Source organism: Coptis chinensis, chromosome 4 (genome assembly GCF_015680905.1).
Source record: "Coptis chinensis isolate HL-2020 chromosome 4, ASM1568090v1, whole genome shotgun sequence".
NCBI lineage: Eukaryota > Viridiplantae > Streptophyta > Magnoliopsida > Ranunculales > Ranunculaceae > Coptis > Coptis chinensis.
In genome coordinates, this window is record NC_141459.1 from 23,814,017 (window position 1) to 23,823,927 (window position 9,911).

General features: G+C 37.3%; 1 pseudogene; it reads left to right on the top strand.

Annotated features, from left to right (window-relative positions):
* The first annotated feature begins 236 nt into the window (after nt 1-236).
* On the top strand, nt 237-2,944 carry LOC147502771 (uncharacterized; annotated as a pseudogene).
* The last annotated feature ends 6,967 nt before the right edge of the window (nt 2,945-9,911 follow it).

Here is a 9,911-nt window from a genome sequence, read left to right on the forward strand (position 1 = left end):
TTCTAATTTGGTGAATTGGTGCCAAGTTTTCATAAATGTTGTTATATGGAATTGTTAAATTGTGGTGTTAATCACTTAAATTTGGTTTTGATAAATAAAATTAGGGAAAAAAAAAATTTTTTTGTTTTTGATTTGATAAATTGATCTTGTTTTTTTTTTTTCCTTGTCTAGAAATAAGAAGTGGTTAATCATGGTGGCAACACTTTTCTCATTCTATAAGAAAAGTGAATCTCGGAATGTGGAATCACCAAGTACTCCTACAATGCCTCCACCCCCATAGTGTTGAAGCATCTACTAGTCATGAACGTTGCCCTTCCAAAACATCAAGAGTCGAGTCCGATGAGGTTGAAGTTGAACATCGTCCTTCCAAACTTCTAAGAATTGATGCAAAAGAAGTTGAAATTGAACAGCATACTCCAAATTCTCTTGGAGTTAAGTTAAAGGAAGAATACCATAATCTTCCAGAAGTTGCTACTGTCGAAAATGTTGATACAACTTTGGTACGAGATCCGGGTTAAGACAACAAATATTGAGTTACCCGCCATCTAAACAAGACGAGATCAGGCGTGCTTATATCAAATAGGGTCCTTATTAGCCCAAGCCTCCAAAATCCAAACCTTATCCTTCAAACAAGTTTGGTCGACGTTTTCTAGCTGATTGGTACAAGTTATTTCCTCACTGACTTGAATACTCTCCACAAAAGAATTGTGCATTTTGCTTTCCCTGTTTTTTATTTGCAAAGTCATCCGGACGACAAAGACCTACTGCTTTCACAGTTGATGGGTTTTCTATTTGGAGGAAAGTCAACGAAGGAAAGAAGTGTGCTTTCCTATCTCATATAGAAAAAAAGATCCTAATTCACATCACAGGGCTGCTCTTAGTTGCTACCACAGTTTAACAAAAAAATTACAACATATCGAGAATGTTATTCAGAAACAAGTTTCTAAGCAAGTTGCAAGAAACCGTTTGCGGGTGATGACAACGACACAGATAGTTAAATTTTTTACATTCTAAGGATGTGCTCTTAGAGGTCATGATGCAAGCAAATGTTATAGTAACATAGGGAATGTTATTGAAATGGTAAATTTATTGGCTTCTTACAATGTGGATGTGGATGCAACCGTGTTAGGGAATGCTCCTAAGAATGCAACATATGTTTCTCCTCTTATTCAAAAACAGGTTCTTAGCATTCTTGCACACAAAAACAGAAATATATTCGTGAGCTAGGAGATTGGTGATGAAAATTTTTGTCTTCTTGTAGATGAAGCTCGAGATGAATAAAAAAGAGAGAAGATGACAATTGTTTTAAAATTTGTTGACAAATATGGTTTTATATAATAATGTTTTTTTGACATAGTCCATGTCAAGGATACTAGGTCAGCAACATTGAAAGATGAAATATGTAAGGTTCTTTATCGTCATGATCTTAATGTGCATAATATTTGTAGTCAGAGGTACGATGGTGCTAGTAACATGAGAGGAGAATGGGCCGGGTTGCAAGCCTTGTTTTCAAAGGAGTGCCCTTTTGCATACTATGTCCATTGCTTTGCTCACAGGCTCCAGTTAGCATTGGTTGATTACAGTTGCCAAAGATGTTAAAGATGTTTGACAATTTTTTCCTAACTTGACTCTCATAGTTAATATTGATGGAGCTTCTTGCAAAAGAAGTGATCAATTGAGAGATGCTAAGGCTACAAAAATTGCAGAAAAACTTGCCATTATTGATGAGTTGGAGTTTGGTATAGAGAATGATGAGTTGGACTCGAAAGTTGGTACAAGGAAACATCATATTAAAACATTGAAACGAGCTGGAGATACTCGAAGGGGTTCTCACTTGGGATCCATTTCTAGTTTGATGAATATGTATATATATATAGTGTAACACTTACAGTCCTTACATATATAATTGAGGATGGAGCAACTAGTAATGTCTGTGCAGAGGCAGATGGAGCTTATGATACTATGACGACTTTTGAGTTTGTGTTTGTCTTGTATCTTATGAGGAAAATCATGGAGATTACGGATGATCTTTGTCAAGCTTTGCAGCGCAAGTCTCAAGATATATTGAATGCAATGCATTTAATGTCTACAACAAAAACACTTATTCAGAATTTGAGGGAAGATGGATGGGTCCTTTATTGGAGAAAGTTAAGTTATTCTAGCTGTGGAGATCATGGCATAGATATTATTGATATGAGTAGTGTTTATACAAGAAGTCGAGGTCGCTCCCGTTCTCAGAAAGGCACTAGTAATGAGCATCACTTTTGGGTTCAAATTTTTATAGGTACGATTGATTCATAGTTGCAAGAATTAAACCACCGATTTCAAGAGGATGTGATCGAGTTACTTATTCTCAGCTCAGCTCTAAATCCTAGGGATGGTTTTAAATCATTCAAAGCTGATGAGATTTGCAAGCTTGCAAATAAATTTTATCCTATGGATTTTACTGTGCAAGAGAAGATACATTTGGGATTTCAATTGCAAAACTATAAGCTTGATGTTCTTGTACACCCTGAATTCCAAAAGTTGTCAACCGTTTCTGAGTTGTGCCAAATGTTAGCAAAAACGGAAAAATCAATTATTTATCCTCTTATCGACAGGTTGGTTCCTCTTGTATTAACTTTCCCAGGTTCAACTGCTACCTCGGAACGTGCTAATTTATCCTCTTATCGACAGGTTGGTTTGTCTTGTATTAACTTTGCCAGTTTCAACTGCTACCTCGGAACGTGCTTTTTCAGCTATGAAGATTATCAAGACTAGACTGTGTAATAAGATGGAAAATAATTTTCTTGCACATTCTATGATTGTGTGTATTGAGAAAGACATTGCTTGGAGTTTCAATACAGATTCTATTGTGGATGCTTTTGATAATATGGTGGAAGGGCGGTGGGTTCAACTTCAGATGCCGAACTTAAGTAGTATATCTTTGAGGGAAGAGGCATAACACATAAGTTACTCTCTTTTGTAAGTTTGTGTGGATTGAAACGAAGTACATACACAATTTTGGTGATCTTTAATGTTTAGACACTCTACAAACAAAAATTTATGTATTGTTTTTGTTTGTGTTTGTTTTTTTGGGGCGATATAATCTTGCACCCCGGCCTAGAATCCTGGATTCCGTCCCTGAAGTTACACTTCTTATCTCTTGGTTTTGGAGAAATGATCAGCTCGTAAAACTTAGAAACTAATTTATGTGTTCTTTCAAATACTCGCGTATGTGAGTTACCAAAAAAAAATACTCACGTGTGTGTGGCAAGTTAATGGCACTCTGGGTATTAGAAGAATAGTCAACAGAGTTGACTCCCAGTTAAGAGGATCAAAGTGTCTAATAAACGATAAAGTCTGGACCAAAGCCTAATACCCCTATAACCCTATTACTAAGGAAGACCAAAGCAAGGCCGAAAGTTTCAAGATTTGAAGATATTTCGGACCCTCCCAAAACCGATACATATTAGAAAAATCGAAAAATCGGATCGATATATCGTTTTTGCCCATTTTGGTGATAATATTCAAAAAAATTGAAAAATCGAGATATATCATAAATATCACCGATATATAACGATATCGGTCAACAGTCAACAAAAATAGTCAAAAGTCAAACTATCCAACTAAGTCAAACAATATATATCGAAATATATCGTTGATATATATATCTTTATATTGGTTTTACCAATATATATCGATTTAAAATTAATTTAATTTTCGAGAGCCGATATTTCGAAGTCGGAAGGCTGAAAAAACGTTAAATATGGGTGAAAAATCGATTTTTCGACCGATATTTTCAGCCCTGGATCAAAGTCTAAAAGCCCTTTTTTATTTTGAAGGGAACCCTATCCCGGCAGGGCCAGCCCTAGGTCTACCTAAGCCTTGCATAAGCCCCCAAAATAAACCAAAACTAAAGGCCCCATTATGTTAAAAACACCCAGCCAAAAGCCCAAAAAAATAAAACAATAGGCCCCAAATTGCCAAATCACCAGTCACCGCTCCAAATTGCCAGAATTTATCCGGCAGTGGTAGCTGTTGGAACTTGGAAGTCGCATATATGTTTTCGGATCTAGAACTCAACCTCAATGTACAAAGAAGGTATTAGGATCCTAATCCTAGAACAATTGATTCACTTCAAGGGGAATCTTCCTCCAATATTTTACTAACATAACTTCTCCCTTTTATTCATAATCTTCAATAGTTTATATACAACGCACATGTAACTGCTATGGCAGTTTACACAACGACTTACAACAGATGGCAGTACATAGTAGGATTGTTTACATAACTAACTACAGATGGTAGAACACTATTAAACATGTGGCGATCTAGATGCAGTTCCAGATGGCAGAACCCTAGTATCCTAACATACATGCTCCCCCTTGAGTCCAGACTTGTCCTCAAGTCTGGAATTCTGGAAAACGAGTAGTGAACTCAGTGAAGCTCTCCCAAGTAGCATCCTCGGGCTGGAAGCCTTCCCACTGAATTAACAGTTTAGTAATAGCTCTATTGTTGTGCTTGAAAAAACCACGATCCAGAACTTTGAGTGGCTTCCAAATGAAGGTTGGATCATCAGAAACGGATGGCAGCTGAGAAAAAGTTGTAGTAAGAGAACCTAACTTCTTCTTGAGGCATGATACATGAAAAACAAGGTGAATGCATGAACCAGATGGTAAATCTAACTTATAAGCCATAGTTCCAATACGAGATATAATTTGAAAAGGTCCATAGAACCGTGGAGATAGTTTGTGGTAGGCACTTGCAGAGTTGCAGACAGTGAAAGTTGTCGATAGGGTTGTAGACGCAAGAAAACCCAATCACCTACATCAAAATTTCTTTCAGTCCTTTTTTTATCTGCAAAGAATTTCATGCGAGTTTGGGCAACTTGTAAGTTTTCCTTAAGTAGCTTTAAAGTAGAGTCACATTCTCGAAGAGCCAAATCAACTGAATAGACGGCTGTCGTGCCAAGTAAATAGGCGTCAATGCGTGGTGGGGGGCGGCCATATACAATCTCAAAAGGAGTTATCTTTGTCGAAGCATGGTAGGAAGTATTATACCACCATTCTGCCCATGGCAACCATTTACTCCAAGTGGAAGGTTTCTCACCTAGCAAAACAATCCAAATAAGCTTCCAAGGATCGGTTTACAACTTCTATTTGCCCATCGGATTGGGGATGATAGGCAGAACTTTTGCAAAGTTGTGTACCTTGCATCTTGAAGAAAGCTTCCCAAAACTGACTAGTGAAAACAGGGTCACGATCGCTCACAATTGTTTTTGGCATACCGTGTAATTTAGCAACATCTCGTATATAGATTTCAACCACCAATGAAGTAGAGTAAGGGTGAGAAATGGAACTGAAGTGAGCATATTTTGAGAAACGATCAACAACCACCAGGATTGAAATTTTTTTATGAGATGTAGGTAACCCATCAATGAAGTCCATGGAGACATCATCCCATACTTGATCAGGGAGTGGTAAAAGTTGTAGAAACCCGGGTGGAGAAACCAATTCAGACTTGTTTCATTGGCAAACATCACATTCAGCCACATATTTTTTTGTGCTACCCTTGAGACCTTTCCAATAAAAACTGTGAACTACCCTTTTATAAGTATGTAAGAAACCAAAATGTCCACCAATAGCTGATGAATGGAGTTCGGCTAAAATGTTCGCACACCATGGTGAGGAACGAGGAACTACAATGCGTCCACGATAACGAAGAACACCATCCACTAGAGAATAATGTGGATCTAGTGTAGAACAATGATTAAGACGATTGATAATGGCAAGTGTATCAGGGTCTTTGTAGCAGTGGTTAGAGATTTCTAGAATAGCTGAGAAAATAGGTGAGGAAATGGCAAGGAGTTCTAAATTCTCCACTTGTCATGAGAGAGTATCTGCTGCAATGTTTTCCGTTCCCTTTCGATAAAGAATTTCATAATCATACCCCAGTAACTTGGTCACCCATTTTTGTTGTTCACAAGAAGAGATACGTTGCTCCAAAAAGAACTTGAGACTGTGATGATCGGTTAGAATCTTAAAATGCCTGCCCAAAAGATATGGCCTCCATTTGTTCACAACAAAGATAATTGCCAATATTTCCTTATCATAAATAGAGAGGTTTAAATTATTTGGGGATAAGGCTTTGCTTACGAAGGCTATTGGATGACCCGCCAATACCAATCCCTGATGCATCACATTCAAGAATAAATTCTTTAGAAAAATCTGGTAAAGCTAGGACAGGAGTACTGGTCATAGCATGTTTGAGTCTGTCAAAAGCAACTTCCACGTCTGGAGTCCAACAAAAAGTAGTCTTTCTTAAGCATGTTAGTTAATGCATATGCAAGTTTTCCATAATCTTTCACAAATTTTCGATAGTATCCAGTAAGACCAAGGAATCCACGTAAAGTCTTCAAAGAAACAGGTTTGGGCCAAGCAAGAATTGAACGAATTTTTTCCGGATCAACTTGCACTCCATTATGAGAAATAACATGCCCCAAATAATCAATAGAAGTTGTTGCAAAGCAGCACTTGGATTTTTTTAACATATAGTTGATGTTGGTGGAGACGTTGCAAAACCCACGAAAGATGTTTAGCATGTTCGTCAATAGATGGACTGTAAACAAGTATATCGTCGAAGAAAACAAGCACAAACCTCCTTAAATAAGGCCGAAAGATGTCATTCATTAGACTCTGGAAGGTGGCTGGTGCTAGGGACTTGGCAAAATGGCATAACAAGGAAACATTTAAAGTCTTTCGGTTATTAGGGTTGAAAGCCCGCCCTAAAGAAATATCCGGGTCGGTCATAAGTCTAAATTTCAAGCCCTAAACCTACCCTAAGCCCTCTTTAACAGTTTAGGGCCGAGCCTATATAACCGTAGATCGGTTTTAAAATTCATTTATATTACAAAAAAAATTCAAAGATTTGCAAACTCAAAGTCCCACCACTTTGAAATTTGAATAACAACCAATCTAGTAATAATTCTTGATAAGTCCAACAATTTAAAATGGATATCCACAATTTAATAAACCAACAAGTACATAGAGACTCATATTTATATTTCAAAATTACGGTTAAAATGCACAAGACACATTTTGGAATGAGCTTTCTCGACATAAACCGTTATTTCTTGTACTCAAATCTCACCAAAATTACATTTAACATTGAAGAACACAAAGACAAATAAGAGTATGGAATGAGTTTTAAACCGACGCCAACCTATTTTTCACGGAAGGCTAGTGTATGCTCATGATCATTATTGTTCTTAGGCGACTAGGTTAGGACCGGGAGTTGTGAGGTGTATGCGTGAGTTGTGAGATAGAAACAATTAGGTTTATAAGTTTTATGATATAAGACAAGTTATTAGAGTACCCATACGGTAAGTGATAAACATTTGTTATTTTAATTGAAAATATGTAACAAGGAGTTGGATAGTTTTAATTGTGTATTTTATAGTGAAATTATAACTATGGCTTGGTTAGTGGTCGGGCCTATGTTTAGGAGAACCATTTCCAAGGCATTAGGGTGGGTTAGCCCCCGGCCCTAAACTCTGTGAGGGCTTTAGTTAAGAATAGACTTAATCAATTTTAGGGCCAAATTCCCAGTTATAGCTGGGTGCATTTGATGCACCAAATGGCATAACAAGGATTTCATAATGCCCATCACGGAAGTACAAAAAAGCCGCCTTAGAAATATCCGGGTTCATGGAGACTAATTTGATGATGTTTGTAACGAAGGTCCAACTTTGAGAAAACCGTTAGCCATGTAACTCATCAAGAAGTTCATCAATTACCAGGAATAGGGTATCGATCTTTAAGAAGGAATATTGTTAAGAGAACCTGAATCAACAAAATCTATACACATAAGAACGCCAGAACCATCTTTTTGCTAACCAACAAAATCGAGAAGAGTAAGGACTAACACTAGGACCGAATTAGTCCTCAGATTAAAGCATCTCCTTAACCATTTTCTCAATTTTAGTCTTTTGAAAATAGGGATATTGGTAAGGATGAACATTGGTTGGTGAGCTTCCCCGGAATTAATGGTATTCTTGGATGATCATCTTGGACGTTAAGGAGGCTTCAGTTATCCTTTTCGGTTCATTGAAGAGATCTTTGAATTCTCAAAGAACAATCTTTAAGATGGTTGGTGGTAGGGTAGGAAGTCATCAACCTGGTGGAACATTTTTCATGAGTTGGAAAAGAATTCCATGAGTGAACCTGTAATAATAAGCGATGAAGCTCCCCAATCAATTAGTGGTAGGTTCAATAGGAGAACCATTTCCAACTAAAAGTATAATGATTTGTTTCTTGCTAACAAAAGACATAATAAATTTATCAAAGTCCCAAGTTATAGCTCCAAGAGAACGCAACCAAACTGCTCCTAAAACAATGTCACAACCAAGAACGGAAGTACAAAATAATATTCAGAATTGAATTCATAGCCTTGGAGATTGAGAGATATGTTTGTACACTTCCCATGACTTAAAACAACTCCATCGTTGGCTATGGTAACATGAAAAGGTTACCATTCTCGTACCAAGCATTATGATACCATATATTAGGACTAAAGAAGGATTTATAAAGTTGTGAGTTGAACCTGAATCAACCAAAATGGTTACCTTACGCCTTTTTAAGAATCCAGTAAGGCGCATGGTATGTGGTTGATTTGTGCCTATGATTGCATGAAGAGAGATAGCGGTTGGATGTATCACCCACCCTTCAATTCCCCTCGTTTCTTCTTCTTTTTCTTCCCGCCTTTCACCAAACTGAAAGAAGCAAGAGTTGTGGCCGCTTGCAACGATGTCCAGGTTTGAACAATTCATCACAATTAAAGCATAAGCCTTTCTTACGACGTTCTTCTTGTTCAGCATATGGGAGTTTTCGAAACGGAGGAGTGGTTGTAATGTTGGGAGTAGATCCAACGATAGATTTATTAATCGGGAACTTATTGAAATGTCTTTGCACAGAATCTTGTATTACCTTAACTGATTCTTCTTGGCGAATTGCCAACTCGAATGCTTCAGTTAAAGTAGTAGGATGAAGGACGTGAATTCCAACCCGAATATCATCTCTCAAACCCGAAAGAAAGCAACTAATAAGGAATGACTCAGGCAAGTTGTTAACTAGGTTGGCAAGTCGCTCAAAACGGGTTTGAAACTCACATACGGTGCAAGTTTGTCTAAGTTTTGAAAGAGCACCACCAGGGTCTACAAACTCACGGGAACCAAACCGAGAACAAAGAGCTCTTGTGAATTGGGGCCAAGACATCAGTCCAATTGAACGATGCATCCAGCGATACTAAGCAATATCATCTCCAGTTAGATGGATAACAGCAAGTTGAACCATTTGATCATTTGTTAAATGATTCAATTCTTGGTATTGCTCAACACGGAAAATCCAACTTTCTAGATCATCTCCTTCAAAAGTTGGGAAATCGATGCACAGAGAACGACCTTGTATCAGCGGCCCTCCTTGAAAATTTCCATCTCTCTGAATCTGATTTGCAACAATAGAACCAGTTGGTGTTGATTGGTCTATAACCAAACGTTCCAGACTTAATTGAATGGATCGCATGGTCTCCTTCACTTCTTTCACATCACTGGTCAAACAATCGAGTCGAGGCTCGATAATTTCAACCCTATCATGTACATCTTTTGCAGTAACCATTGTAGATATCAAAATTAATAAATGTGTTCGATATTAAAAAAAAAATATTAGGATCCTAATCCTAGAACAATTGATTCACTTCAAAGGGAATCTTCCTCCAATATTTTACTAACATAACTTCTCCCTTTATTCATAATCTTCAATAGTTTATATACAAATTTATGAACATATAATGATTATGATTGGTTTACACAACGACAAATACATCTGCGGATGGTTGGGTTACATAGTAGGATTGTTTACATAACTAACTACAGA